General features: G+C 36.1%; 1 protein-coding gene across 13 annotated transcripts in view; it reads left to right on the forward strand.

The window, feature by feature from the left end:
* Positions 1-15,164, forward strand: part of ERC1 (ELKS/RAB6-interacting/CAST family member 1) — a 541,029-nt gene that overhangs the window by 132,567 nt on the left and 393,298 nt on the right. The window lies entirely within an intron of this gene.

Raw genomic sequence — 15,164 nt, forward strand, 5'->3', positions numbered from 1 at the left:
TACCACTAATTAAATGATCTTTTCTTTTTTTTAAAAGAGAGAGTGAGTATGAGCCGAGGGTGGGGGGTGCGGAGGTATGGAGTGGAGGAAGAGGGACAGGCAGATTTCATGCTGATTGTGGAGCCCCACATGGGGCTCAGTCTCATGACCCTGAGATTGTGACCTGAGCCAAAATCAAAAGTCATATGCTTAAATGACTGAGCAAAGAAGTTATAAAGCACACAGAGGAATGCTACATATTGATAAAAAGAACAGTAGATCAAGAAAATACAATGATTGTAGACATTTATGCATTTAAGAATATTGCCTTTAAGTGTATAAAACAACAGTGGGAGAAACAGATAAATCAGCAGTTGCAGTTGGTCATCAGTACATGTTCCTTTTAGAACTTGATCAAAGAAGCAAAAATAAAAAATAATTTAGAAAATTTCAGTAACATTAATAAGCTCAAATAGGTATTCTGTAGAATATTGCACTAACAAACAGAGAATATGCATTGATTTTAAGAACTTAATGAATAGTTATAATAGTTAAAGGCACTAGGCCACATAGGAAATGTCAAAATTCCCAAGAATTAAAGTCTCATGAACTGTGTTCTTTGACCCTTAATGCAGCAAAATTAGAAATCAGTAATGAAGAATTGCAACATAAAACTAAAATAAATCTGGAATCTGAAAATATAGTACTTTTTTTGTGGGGGTATAGTTGATACACAGTGTTTATTAGTTTCAGTTACAGTGATGATATTATCAAGTTTATACATTATCCTGTGTTCACCACACGAATGGCTACCATCTGTCCTATTATATTGCTGTTACGGTATCATTGTATTCCTAATGCTTTTCATTTATTCCTGTGACTTATTTATGCCATAACTGGAAGCCTGTACCTCCCACTCTCTTTCATCTCATTTGCATAACTCCCCCCTCCCCTGACCTCTGGCAACCATCAGTTTGTTCTCTGTATTTATAGGTCTAATTCTGTTTTTTTCTTTTTGTTGTTGTTGTTCATTGTTTTAGATGACATGGGTAGAATCATATGGTATTTGTCTTTCTCAGTCTGACTTACTTCACTAAGCATAGTATTCTCTAGGTCCATCAATGTTGTTTCAAATGCCATGATCTCATCCTTTTATTATGGCTGTGTAATATTTCATTTATATATCTACCATGTTTTCCTTATCTCTTTGTCTACTTATGGACACTATATTACTTCCATATCTTGGCTGTTGGAAATACTGCTGTAAAATAAATATAGGGGCGCATATATCTTTTGGATTAGTATTGAAAATATACTTTGAGTTAAGGGAGACTAGAATAGGGGTGCCTGGGTGGTTCAGTCAGTTAAGCGTTTGCCTTTTGATCTTATCCCAAGTCTTGATCTCAGAAACGAATAGAAAGTAAAAGAAAATCTGTGGGATATAACTAATCCTCTAGTGTTTAGAGGGAAATGTCTTGTTATATTTATCAGAAAGCAATAAAGAATGAAAGCAAATAAGCTAAGGATGCAAACCAGGAGACAAGGAAAAAAACAACAGCCAAAACCAAAGAAACAGTAAGATGGAGGATAATAGAAACTAAGTCAGGAATCATTAGAGGATCAGATAAGTTGTTAGTTGTTTTAAAAAGGCTAATCAGATAGGATCATCTCTTATAGAATGATAAAGAAGTAACTACTAGTACCATACAATTTAAAAATAATGAAAGATTATTATATTCTAATAAGCTTGAAAATACAGAACAAATACATTTCTGGAAAATGTAACAAAGTAGGTTCAAGAGGTAATAGAAAATATGAATAATGATCATTATGAAAATTAAATTGCTAATCAGTCTCAACCCTTTCTCCTTCTAAATCCTATGTTCAGATGGCTTATCAAAAATTCAAAGATAAATAATCATTTTTACATTTAAGTTTTTCCAAAAAAGTAAAAAAAGCAAGAAAGCCCAAGACTCTATAGGAGGATGAAGAAAAAGAAATTCAGAGAGATCTGTTGATATCAGTAGGTGGTATAATTTAATACTGTGAGGATATCAGTTCTGCCTAAGTTAGTGTATACATCAATTGAAATGTTCCCAGCAGTAAATTTTTAGAAACTAATTTTACCTTAAGTTTTACATGGGCGAGTCACAAAAAGATATTATCATTTCACTTACAGAAGATTCTAAAGAAGTCAGTAGAATGTTGGTTGCTATGAGTTGGGGGGAATGAGTTTTTTTGTTGTTGTTTTGTTTTTTTATTGAACAGTTTTTGTTTTGCAAGATGAAGGGAGTTCTGGAGATTGGATATACAACAGTGTGAATGTCACTGAGTTCAGCACACTTAAAAATGGTTAAGATCGCAAATTTTATGTTTTGTATATTTTACAACAATTGAAAAATTTTAAAAATTATATGGACAAATAAAACTATCTTAACATTAATGTGAAGAAAAAGAGGAAAAGAAGGGAGATCTGCTCTAATAGATCTGAAAATGTACTTCAGAGCCATATAACTAACTAAACCAGTCAGTGCACCCCAGAATGGTATAGTACTGGTAGAGGAATGGGCAGATAGAGCAGTGAAAAAAAAAAAAAAAAAAGAGTTTAAACATGTATGTAGAGGGGAGCATCATAAACTAGTGCTAATTAAGTGTGTGTTAGAAAACTGGCTTACTATATGGAGAATAAAATTGGCCACCTACCTGGTGCCAGATAGAGTGGACTCCATATTGATTAAAGACCCCAGTGTGAAAGGCTAAACCATATAGCTAATCAATGAAAATGTATCTTAGGTGAGAAATCTTAACTGACACCATCAAATTTAAGTATTTTTGTTCAAGAAAGAACACTACTGACAAAGTTAACAGATGTGTGACTCATTGGGAGAAGGTATTTTCACACCTCCCAAAATAACAAAGATTGACATACAGAATAAAAAAAGGATGCTTGTAAGTCTGTAAGAAAAAGAGACTATAAGGAGAGAGAGGATTTAAATAAACCTAAGTGGTTAACAAATAAATATAGCATGGGATCCTCAGTCTCATTAGTAAACAAAGAAATGTAAATTTCAGAGACAAAAAGCTACATTCCATTGTTCAAATTGGTATAAATTAGAAAATGAGTCAATGTTTAGTGTTTGTAAGGAAGCTAACAGGAACATAGATGGCATAGTTGGTTCCAGTAATCCCACTCCTGGATATGTTCCCTAGAGAAAATTTCCCACTGGTCTACAGGAGGACATGTATAAGGATGTTCACTATAGGGGCGCCTGGGTGGATCATTCAGTTATTTAAATGTCTGCCCTTGGCTCAGGTCATGATCTCAGGGTGCAGGAATCAAGCCCCGTATCAGGCTCCCTGCTCAGTGGGAAGCCTGCTTCTCCCTCTTCCACTCTCCCTGCTGTATTTTCTCTTTTGCTGTGTCTCTCTCAGTCAAATAAATCAAGAAAATCTTTAAAAAAAAAAAAAAAAAGGTTGTTCACTATAGCACAGGGGATTGAAGGCAGTCCAAATGGTTTTTCACTGGAGGGGTTAGATAAGTGAAATACAGTGGATATATACCATGTAATACTATGTAAAAGTCAAAAGCAATGATCTAGAAGTATTCATAGGGCCACAGATACATATTTTTTAAAAAAGTAAGAGAATGAGGTATAAAGCATTCATATAAATTAAAAATACGTACATATTTTTAAATTTAAAGAGGCTTAAAAATAAGCCTCTATATTTCTAAGTTATATGCACATTTAGTAACATCACACACAGAATGGATGTGTATTGAATGAGGAGTGGATATTGGATGTGGATGGAAAAATAATAAAATAAGACAACAATAGAACTAAGTGAATTGAGGATTCTGAGTAATTTAGTTCTTTCTTCAAGTTGATAGGCGTTTGAAAGCATTAATTCTGACTATGTAACTACCGTGAGGTGTGTTGGTTATGGTGTATGTACCACATTGATTCTCAGAGTTGTTTTGGCAGATCTCTCTGGCAGGGCAGATGTCCCTGTTTTTCCCCATCCCTTCCAACACTATGCATCTGTCAGCAAGGACTCTACTACGGATGTTCTGAAGGGTTATTCTTTTTGGTAACTGAGGGACTTAGATTTTAATGGTGACATGTTGATAGCGGACCTTGGCCCTAAATGGGGTAGGGTTTTGAAACTGATACTCCTGTGTAAATCCAGGACTTTCCTGGGAATAAGTGGACTAGAAAAAGTTCCTTCTACACTATTAGTTGACAATGTGAGAAACTAACTTACCTGGTCTTAGGGTCAGAAGAAAGGTGTCTTCTCATAAGCTTTGAGTTTGTATATGCACAGCTGCTGGTTTTTTTTTTTTTTTTTAATCTTTTGTTTATTTATTTGATACAGAGAGAGAGATCACAAGTAGGCAGAGAGGCAGGCAGAGAGAGAGGGGGAAGCAGGCTCCCCACTGAGGAGAGAGCCCGATACGGGGATCGAACCAAGGACCCTGGGATCTGACCTGAGCCGAAGGCAGAGGCTTTAACCCACTGAGCCACCCAGGTGCCCCTGCACAGCTGCTGTTAACACTGATTTTAGCCTAGTTCATACAGAATCCCATAGATGGGAGCTCTGCTTAAATGAATTTGCAATCCCAAATTACTTAATTACCTGTGGAATTTAATCTACCCCGAACCAATATTAGAAGTAAGAACAAATAGAGTGATTAGACCCTTAGGAACATTGGGTAATAGAATGAGACCATAAATGAAATGATTAAAATAATGGATGGAGTAGTAAGCATAGGCACACTCTTTAGAATGGAGAAGATAGAGCTTCTTGGGCTATTGTTTGAGGACTGTTGAGAGGAAAACCTGAGGCAATGTAATAAAGGTAGCACTAGCTCTAGTTGTTCAGTGTCTTTTAGTCTTGGCTTTGCCATTTACTTGTTATGTAAGTTTATACTTATTGTGCTTTAATGTCCCTATTTATGAGAAGAATAATAACATTACCTTCTAGAGTATTTTAAGAGTAAAATGAATTAATGCATGTACTTTTAGGGCTCAGTAAATACTACCAATATCAAATATATGAAGGAAGGATTTAAAATATGAGCAAAGGAAAAAACACTACAAATAATACCAGGCAGGTTATTAAGGAACAAAAAAGTGTTGTAAACTTTTTTTTTTTTTTTAAGATTTTATTTATTTATTTGACAGAGAGAGATCAGAAGCAGGCAGAGAGGCAGGCAGAGAGAGGAGGAAGCAAGTTCCCCGCCGAACAGAGAGCTCAATCCCAGGACCCTGAGATCATGACCCAAGCCGAAGGCAGAGGCTTTAACCCACTGAGCTACCCAGGCACCCCAAAAAAGTGTTTTAGGTACGAAATACCTAATAACTAAAGTCAAAGAATAGTATAGCGGTTTAACTGCAGAGGAGAGAATGCTATAGGAAAAGTTCGTGAATTGAAAGATACGTCTGAGGAGTTATATCCAAAAAGCAATAAGGCACATTAAGAGATAGGAATTAAAGAGAAGTGTGTTGAAATAGAAATCTAACATAATATGGGAGTTTCAAAAGGGGAGGCTAGAGGGAATGGGAGGCAATTTTAGAAGATGTAATTACTGTGAGTATTTCTGATTACATGATAGGAATGGACCTTCAATTTAGGAGCAAATAATTCTTGAGCAGGAAGATATCCACAACTACCATAAATCACAGATAAACTGATTTTAAAAACCACCAGAGAGGAAACATAGTGTACTACAAAGGATTAACAGGCCAGCAGCAGGCCTTCTAAGAGCAACAACAGGAGCAAGAGAGAATATTGTAGAGTGGAATCTTCAAATTTAGTGAAAAACTTTGGCAACACATAATTGAACCCAGTGAAACTATTATTCATCAGTGGAGGTAGAATAAAGACTTTTTTTTTCAGACTAACACAAACTGATAGTTTACTACCTATGGATCACATATAAAGAACTGCTAAAAACAAAATTGTTCTACAAAGAAGGAGTGAGATTCAGGAGAGAATAGTAGAAAAGGGAGATTAATGTGACAGGAAAAGAAAATCAAATATCAATGTAAGAATTTGGCATAGTCCATATAACAACAATGCCATTAATATCAAAACTCAGTGGTGCCTGGGTGACTCAGTGGGTTTTAAAGCCTCTGCCTTCGGCTTAGGTCATGATCTCAGGGTCCTGGGATTGAGCCCTGCATGGGGCTCTCTACTCGGCAGAGAGCCTGCTTCCTCCTCTCTCTGCCTGCCTCTCTGCCTACTTGTGATCTCTCTCTGTCAAATAAATAAATAAAATCTTTAAAAAGAAATCAAAACTTCAAAATAATTGATGTTATCCAATAAAAGAGAAGACTTTCGGAGGAAGATCATAAAAGGTTGAGCTTGTCATTTGCTTCTGGTTCTTGGTATAGAGTTGTTAAATGATACAGCAGGTGAAATTCTGCATCTAGATTGCTGTTGTCTTTTCTATAATAGAACTAAAAGGAGTAGGCTGTGTATTTAGTGTTGGAAAAATGAAAGTGAGGGCCCAAGATGTGTGAAAAGAGAAATTCTAAGAAAGCATTCAAGAGATCTCTTCAAAGTGTGATTCAAAGACCAGCGGCCTCCATTCACTTAAGAACTTGAAACAACATCTTTTTATTTTTATTTTTATTTAAATTCTAATTCATTAATGTACATGCATTATTGGTTTCAGGAGTAGAATTCAGTGATTAATCACTTACATATAACACCCAGTGCTCATCACAATAAGTGCCCTCCTTATTACCCGTCACCCAACTAGCCCATCCTCCACCCACATCCCTCCATCAACCTTCTATTTGTTCTCTTTTTCCTAAGTGCTATTTTAGGGTAGAATTGTTGGAGGGCCTTGAATTGGGAATGGTGATCGCTAAAAGTCAGCATTAAAACTAGGTCATCTAGGGCTAATTTTATATTATTCTTTGGCAGTATTTCTAGTTTTGGAAGATCAGGAATTTATGAGAGATATAGTAGACCTTTACTTCTTCAAGGCACTGGCAAGGCAGTGTAAGTAAGATGGAGAAATGTAAGCTAGTTAAGGTGATAATTAGGTTTCTTCATAACTGTAGGTTTTTTCATAACTATAAAATGACTTTTCCCCAAATATGGTGTTTAATGATATATGGTAACCTATGTAAAAGCTTCTGGTGATATTATGTATTCTCTAAACTTGACTCCTCCTCGTTAAATATTTTTATTAATGAATTGGATGGAAAAAATATGGGGGTTAATGTGTATGTTAGATAAGAAATTTAGCATTCTGAAAGATCTTTAAAGAGCAGAGTAATGTCTAAACCAAGCAGGATAAAAAATTTAATAGGATAACTGTAAAAGTCTTTAGAGTTCTCTCCCTCCCTTTCTCCAAAAAAAGCTAGCCAGTAGAGGTGCCTGGGTGGTTCAGTTGGTTGAGGTATGATCTCAGGGTGGGATCAAGCTGGGAGGTGGGCTTCCTGCTCTGTAGGGAATCTGCTTGTCTCCTCCTTTCTCTGTCCCTCCCCCCACTACTGTGTATGTCATCTTCTCTTTCAAATAAATAGTTAAATAAATCTTTAAAAAAAAAAAAAAAGCCCTAGCCAGTAAACAAAAGAATCCCAACCAAACCCATAAAATCTGACAAAAGCAAAACAGTCTACTTCAGTAATTCTTCAGTATCTGTGTAGTGGCTGCCAGAATACACCCTCAAAAACAAAAAAAAACATATGCAATCTTCAGTTGTTTTGTAAGTGTCTAGAAGTAAGGGTGAAGTAATCAGCCATAACATACTGAATTCTGGGTATAATGATTTAAAGGGCATTGGTATATTTAAGCATGTTTAGACGTAAGGAGTCTGAAACCATGGCATATTAAGGAATAGTTGAAGGGTAGCTTGGAAAAGAAATGCTTTTGGGAGTACATGATAGATGCATGTATCTGAATGGCTGTTATGTGGAAGAACATCTAGCTTGAGGGGTTGAACTTGGGCCAGTCAATAAAATTACAGAAAAAAAATATATATATATATATTTTTTAAAGATTTTATTTGTTTATTTGACAGAGAGAGACAGAGAGGTCACAAGTAGGCAGAGAGAGAGAGGGAGAAGCAGGCTCCCCGCCAAGGAGAGAGCCCGATGTGGGGCTTGATCCCAGGACCCTGGGATCATGACCTGGGCCGAAGGCAGAGGCTTAACCCACTGAGCCACCCAGGCGCCCCCAGAAAAATATTTTTTTAAACTTCGAGATCAGAGATCGCTTTTATGCCTGGTAAAAGCAGAGCATGGGCAGCCTCTAGAGAAGAACTGTGTACCTGGGTTTTACTAGAGGTTTTCAAATACTAGAGAAGCCTGTTTATTTATTTATTTATTTTACAGACAGAGATCACAAATAGGCAGAGAGGCTGGCAGAGAGAGAGAGAGAGAAAGAGAGAGAGAGAGAGAGAGGAGACAGCAGGCTCCCTGCTGAGCAGGGCCCGATCTGGGGCTCGATCCCAGGACCCTGGGATCATGACCTAAGCCGAAGGCAGAGGCTTTAACCCACTGAGCCACCCAGACGCCCCTAGAGAAGCCTGTTTAAAGGGGATATAGAGGGCGCCTGGGTGGCTCAGTGGGTTAAGCCGCTGCCTTCGGCTCGGGTCATGATCTCAGGGTCCTGGGATCGAGTCCCGCATCGGGCTCTCTGTTTGGCAGGGAGCCTGCTTCCCTCTCTTTCTCTCTCTGCCTGCCTCTCCGTCTACTTGTGATCTCTCTCTCTATCAAATAAATAAATAAAATCTTTAAAAAAAAAAATAAAGGGGATATAGAGACCTGGGATTTAGATGAAAGATTGAATCAGGTGACCTTTAAAGGTCCTTCTAAGGAGGATATTGTCTCTTTCTGTGATTCGAAGGGTTCCACACAGAGAGGGGTATAAGGTTTAATAAGGAAGTGTTACATATGTGTTGGCTTAGAGGGGTCGGGGTGGAAGAACTATGATGGCTGTCTTGCTTTATCAGATTTGCAGAGATCAATATAACGTTTCTACTGTGACTACATAGCTGAATACAGTTTGTTATTGTATACATTGTACATTGTTATGTTGTCTTTAAAACAACTTGATTATTTTACAAAGATTATGAATTTTCAGGGTAAAGTGGGTGGAGACAATATTGACATTGGTTTTTAAGTCTAAATTTGTAGCCTCTTTTTTTTTTTTTTTTTTTTGGTGTGCAAAGTACTGATAAACTGTACTGTGTACTGTAGAATAGCACATCTGTAACCCTGGCCTTTTTGATGTTTTTCTGAGCTCTTCAACTTTTTGTCAGGTAGGAAGCTTCAAACAGAGCTCAGTGCAGTTTGTCAAAATAGCCTTTTAAAAAGGTTTACTTGTGGATGTTGTCAATCCCATGGCCCAATGCTCTTCATTCAGCCTCTTTTCTAGATGAGAACAATGAGAAATATGGTGATAGGAAATTATACTTAGTGATCTTGGGCAAATCACTTAGTTTGGGCTTTGATTTCATCACCTTTAAAATGAGGAGTTTAGGGGCACCTGGGTGGCTCAGTTGTTAAGCATCTGCCTTTGGCTCAGGTCATGATCTCGGGGTCCTGGGATAGAACCCTGCATTGGGCTCCCTGCTCAGCAGGGAGAAGCAGGTCTCTTGCTTCCCACTTCCCATGCTTCCTATGTCCCTTTCTTGCTGTGCCTCTCTTTCTGTCAAATAAAACCTTTTAAAAAAACAAAATTTGCTTAGATTATTAATTTTTTAAAATTTTATGAAATAATGCCAAATATAGGGAAAAAATGCAGAAAGTAATATAATAAATACCAAAAGATTTAACTTACATTTATGTTGGACCACATTAGGTGATATTTAAAGGTTCTTTAAAAGAAAAGGTTCTTTAAAAATCTTATTCTAAACTAAATATTCAGTGGAGATCTGGATTAGGAAGATTATTTTGTTAGAACCTCAAGATTTTTGTACTGTTGGGGTTGGGAGTAAAGATGAGGAAGTTGTTATTATGGAGGTGGTGGTTAAAGCCTAGGATTGAATTGGTTCCTCCAGAGGAAGTTATATAAAGTAAGACGTGAAGAGGGGAAAATGATAGAGGATCCAGTGAAGAAAACTGATCCAGTGGGGTCAGAGAGTTAAAGAGGAGTGAAACATACTGGCAAAGCCAAGTTAGGAGTTATAGGAAATAAGCCATTGTATCCATGCAATTCTTAGTGCTCATGTGTATTTAGATAGATGTATTTATTGATGTAAAATGAAAGAAGATAAGATAAATAATAGTTAAGATAAATAATAGTTTTGTGCTCAGAAGTGAGAGGCCAAAAGAGCAAGGTAGCCATTTTTCTGCTCATGTCCATTGGTAGAAAAATCTTATAGAGAAAAACCTTCTGTTTTTGTTGAAGTTGGCATAACCTGCTTGCCACAGACCTTGACTCTTGGCAAGGTAGGTGGATGCTGTTCTTCCATGCATTTGAATTGAATAAACAAGGTCTTATTCCTCCTGCCAGGTATGGTATTAGGGTGATGACTGTGTGTCCTGCTAGTCTCTGAGGGGCTTTCCTGAATGTGTTTTTTTGTGGTTTGCAAAATATGGACCCCACACAAAATTGTGCTATGAACTTTTAGCTCAGTACTGACCAAAAAGATCAGTGTAGAATTCAGAGCAATTAATCTAGTAGTAGCAGAGTGGTTTTTGTGGTTATTTTTATCTTAGATCTCCAGACCAGCACATTTAAATTCTGTATTGTACAAAAAAAACCAAAAAAAAGCAGACCAAGAAAGAGAGTATGGATTAAATAACTAGTAAAGGAAAGATCACTTAGTAATTAGAGTATGGACTTGAGTAATTTCTGTACCTAATATTTGTGAGATGAGATTTTTTTTATGTGAAAGACTGAATTCCCAGCTACTCTTACACTGAAGATGTAAGATGAAAACAAGAGTTTTCATTTTTGGCCTTTTTCACTCACCAATTCCTGTGGGTCTCATACCTGACATTCCCTCAAAATGGCATGCAGGTATTTATGACTGGTTAGCACTGGCACATTTACGGGTCACTTAACTGAGTGAGGGATCTAATGTAAACATGCAGCTAGGCCATCTAGGTACTCTTGGTAAAGAAGCAGCAACAAGAGGTCTTACAGTTATTGTTCTATGGGACTTTAGTACTATCAGAATGAGAAACATTTGGAAATGCTCAGGGATGTATTCCTGCTCTATTCTGATTCCTTACCCACAGATGGAAAACATTTTATTTTTTGAAATTAATGCAGAGAAGAACTGAGAGACAAGGAAATTAGGCATTTAAGACTTACCTATAAGTTTAAATATCTGGGCTTTTTGTCTTTATAAAAATAATTTAATAATGCACTTTGGGACTATTGTGTGAAGTGTTTTTTGGTGAGTTAGTTTGGTTTTTGCTTGAGGTTATTGGGATATGTGGTAGATACGTTAGAAGTAAGATATACAGTATACAGAATACAAATTAGAATGTAGAAGTTAGGCACAAATGATTTAGCATAGGATTTTTTTATTTTTAAAATTTTTGACATGTATACTTTGCTAAGACTTTGACCTCTTTGTGCAGAAGAGTCAGTGGGTTCAGTAAGCACCCTCTTGAATAACCGTGACTGATGCCCTGTAATGGATTCAGCTAACAGGAACCAAATCTGATACTGTCAAATAGGATTAGTAGCTATGCAGGCCAGTTGAGCTGTGCCTGAATGCCAAATGGATAAGGGTCAGTTGGCTCTTTTGGCATCTTAAGTAGGCTGGTTGTTGAATTTCATATTCCACAAAAGTCCTTGTTCTATGGTGGCAGTCCTTTTCTCCAAATTGAATCCGTATTCAGTTCTGACATTTGTCTTGTGGACCTTTTTGCTTCTTTGCATGGTAGAGTGTTTCTGATTTTATTTTCATTTATTTATTTATTTATTTATTTATTTATTTTAAAGATTTTGTTTATTTATTTGTCAGAGAGAGAGGAGCGAGAGTGAGCACAGGCAGACAGAGAGGTAGGCAGAGGCAGAGGGAGAAGCAGGCTCCCTGCCAAGCAAGGAGCCCGATGTGGGACTCGATTCCAGGACGCTGGGATCATGACCTGAGCTGAAGGCAGCTGCTTAACCAACTGAGCCACCCAGGTGTCCCTGTTTCTGATTTTAATAGGTTGGTGAAGAAAAACCAAGGAAATGTAAAGACTTTTGTCATCATGCACTTTAGAAAGGGCTATTGGGGAACTCTGTGGAAATCACATCATTCATCTTTGTTTTGCACTAGATTTTAATTCTTGCTGTGAGATCTTTAGTGCTGAATTTAGGCACCCAAACTGGACATTTTTAGTGGTAACATCTCGTGGATTCACTGGGCTTGATTTATTGTAGTTCTCCTGTTTGTCAGCAAAACATTTATTATTACTTTATTACTTTTATCTTTTATTACTTTATCTTTTCTTTTTCCATGTCCCTGAGGAAAATTTTAAGTAGGCTGGCTATCTTGACATGCATTTCATAAAGTATTCAAGGAAAGAACACATTTAGACAGGTTTTTTTTATTAGTTGTAATTGTCAGCATATAGATACTTTACATGTTTTGTTATACCTAGATATTTAAATATTTTTGAGGGATTGTAAATGGTCATAAATTTAAAAAATTGAAGTTCAGTATTGGATCTTACTTAAATTTGTCAGTTTATAAAATATTTACATTTTTAAAGCAAGTGTAAATATTCATCTATTTTCTTTAATATTATTGCTATTAGGACCTGTTTTAGGCACATGAAATATAGATAAAAAAATAAAACAAACACCATGAAATGGTATCATGATGCAAAGTTTTAAATTATAACAGAGTTGGATTTACCACTATTTTTTCTTACGATAAATCTTTTCTGTTTCTTTAAACATGAAACCTTACATGCCTCTGTGTCCTAAAAGTATTTTCCTGTATTTTCTTCCAGTACCACAGTTAAGATAATGAACATGCCCCCCATATATTTTCTTGTGCCTCTTTGGTAATCCTTTTCTTTTGCTTTTCCCTGATATTCTTCACTACTTTCCCCTTCTCCCTCTTCCCAGGCAACCCTTGATTTATTACTATTCTTTTCTATTACTGTAATTAGTGTATATTTTCTAGAATTTCATATATATATGAAATCATATTTACTTTTTTTTGTCTAGCTCTTAGTGGAGTAGTATATAATTAGTCGCTGAGATTGTAGGATCTAGAGACAGTCCAGTTAATCTTAAATTCCTACTCTATTGCTTATTTTTATCTGTCTTTCCTAAGTGTCAGTTTCCCAGGTTGCCATGGGAAAGTGCAATTGTCCACAGGGAGGATGCAAGTGAAGAAGATACAATGCTTGAAGACAGAATTGGGAGGATTTTTAATATACTGTATATAGCGTTGGCAAGCATATACATGACCATATGCAGAAAGGTTCTGAAATCTAAGGATAGAATGAAGAAAACCATTTAATTTAGAAGTAAAGATTTATAAAATAAGTATGGCTAAAATAGAAAGGAGATGATAAGACACTGTGTTGGAAAGGATTGCTCAGACTGGGAGAAAAGACAAACCAGAATAGGGATGAATGATGAAAAAGAGATGATAGATGAGAGGTAATGCTATGCACGAAGAGTAGTTTTAGTAAGTATAGAAGAAAGGAAATGGTGGTTTCAGAAATAAGAATTTAAATGTTTGGAAATTTTTAGGTGGGCCTTTCCAGAATATAACAAGGTTACCATATATCATTTATTAGAATAGAGGAAAGTCAGAAGTGGAAAGTATTTATTAAGGGAGCATGGTAGAACTTGTGGTGAAGAATTATAAATGGAACTTACAAAGATTACTTCCCCAGTATCTGGTTTGGTGGGACGAGTGGTATTGAAATGGTTGATAGAAGTGTAGTTTAGCAGAATGAAACTTGGTTTATTTACATGTTTTCCCTTTCCAGCATAGTCCAAGATAATCTGTAAGTACATAATGATTTAACTATAGAGTCTCAAATGAGACTAGTCTTGTAGGACAATTTTGCATAGTACTTAGCAGTGAGTAATACCATACACACGGTATTGGTTCTTAGACATCTTACAGCTTAGATGTAATATTATATTTTCCCTGAGAGTTTTGGTGTGCTCTAAATATGAGTCATTACCCATGTTACCGGTTTTTTCTTTGTGGGTTGGTTAATCTACAGACAGCCAGGAAAAATAATATAGGACAAGTTCAAGATTAAGGATGTTTTATAGAAATATACTTGTATCTTAGATTTGCACTTTCAGTGTTATAGCCACCAGCCATATGTGACTGTGGAGCACTTGAAATATAGTAATCCAAATTGAGATATGATATAAATATAAAAATTAGAATATGCATTGGACTTTTAGGACTTAGTATGAAACAAAGAATATAAAATAAAATAGTTGATTATTTTTAATATGGATTATGGGTTTGAAATGATAATATTTTAGATAGATTAAATAAGTTGTCTTATTAAAATTGTATCTGTTTCTTTCTTATTTTGTAATAGAGCTCCTAGAAAGTTTAAAATTTCATATGTGGCTTATATATGACTCACATTATATTTCTATTGAAAAACACTGTCTTGGGGTGCCTGGGTGGCTCAGTGGGTTAAAACCTCTGCTTTCAGCTCAGGTCATGATCCCGGGGGTCCTGGGATCAAGCCCCACATCGGGCTCTCTGCTCAGTGGGGAGCCTGCTTCCTCCTCTCTCTGCCTACCTCTCTGCCTACTTCTGATCTGTCAAATAAATAAATAAAATCTTAAAAAAAAAAAAAGAAAAGAAAAACACTGTCTTAAGATGAAAGAAATCCACCTCTCTGTGTTGTTATAATTGTATAACTGTTTGCTGAATTGTAAATCATTAGTGGAAAAGCAAAAAAAAAAAAAAAAAAAAGCACCCCCGAAAACAAAAACCCAAAATAAATTTGATGTATGAGTATGCTTAATGAAATTTGCTTCGAATGGATTTAAAAATAAGTACTGTCATTAGACTTACTTGATTTCATTAGATTTCTAATTATTTAAACATTCTATTTAGTCAAAGCTGTTATTAAACTTGGGGGAGAGAGTTTACTGATGCCAGACTTTAGCTAACTAGTCTCTGGGCCTGAAAGTGGACCTTTGCTTTCCTTTGTGTGATTTCATAGTGCATTATGGGATTGTTGGTCTCAAAAGCATCATATTCTACCTCTAGTTTC

This window comes from Mustela erminea, chromosome 6 (genome assembly GCF_009829155.1).
Source record: "Mustela erminea isolate mMusErm1 chromosome 6, mMusErm1.Pri, whole genome shotgun sequence".
NCBI lineage: Eukaryota > Metazoa > Chordata > Mammalia > Carnivora > Mustelidae > Mustela > Mustela erminea.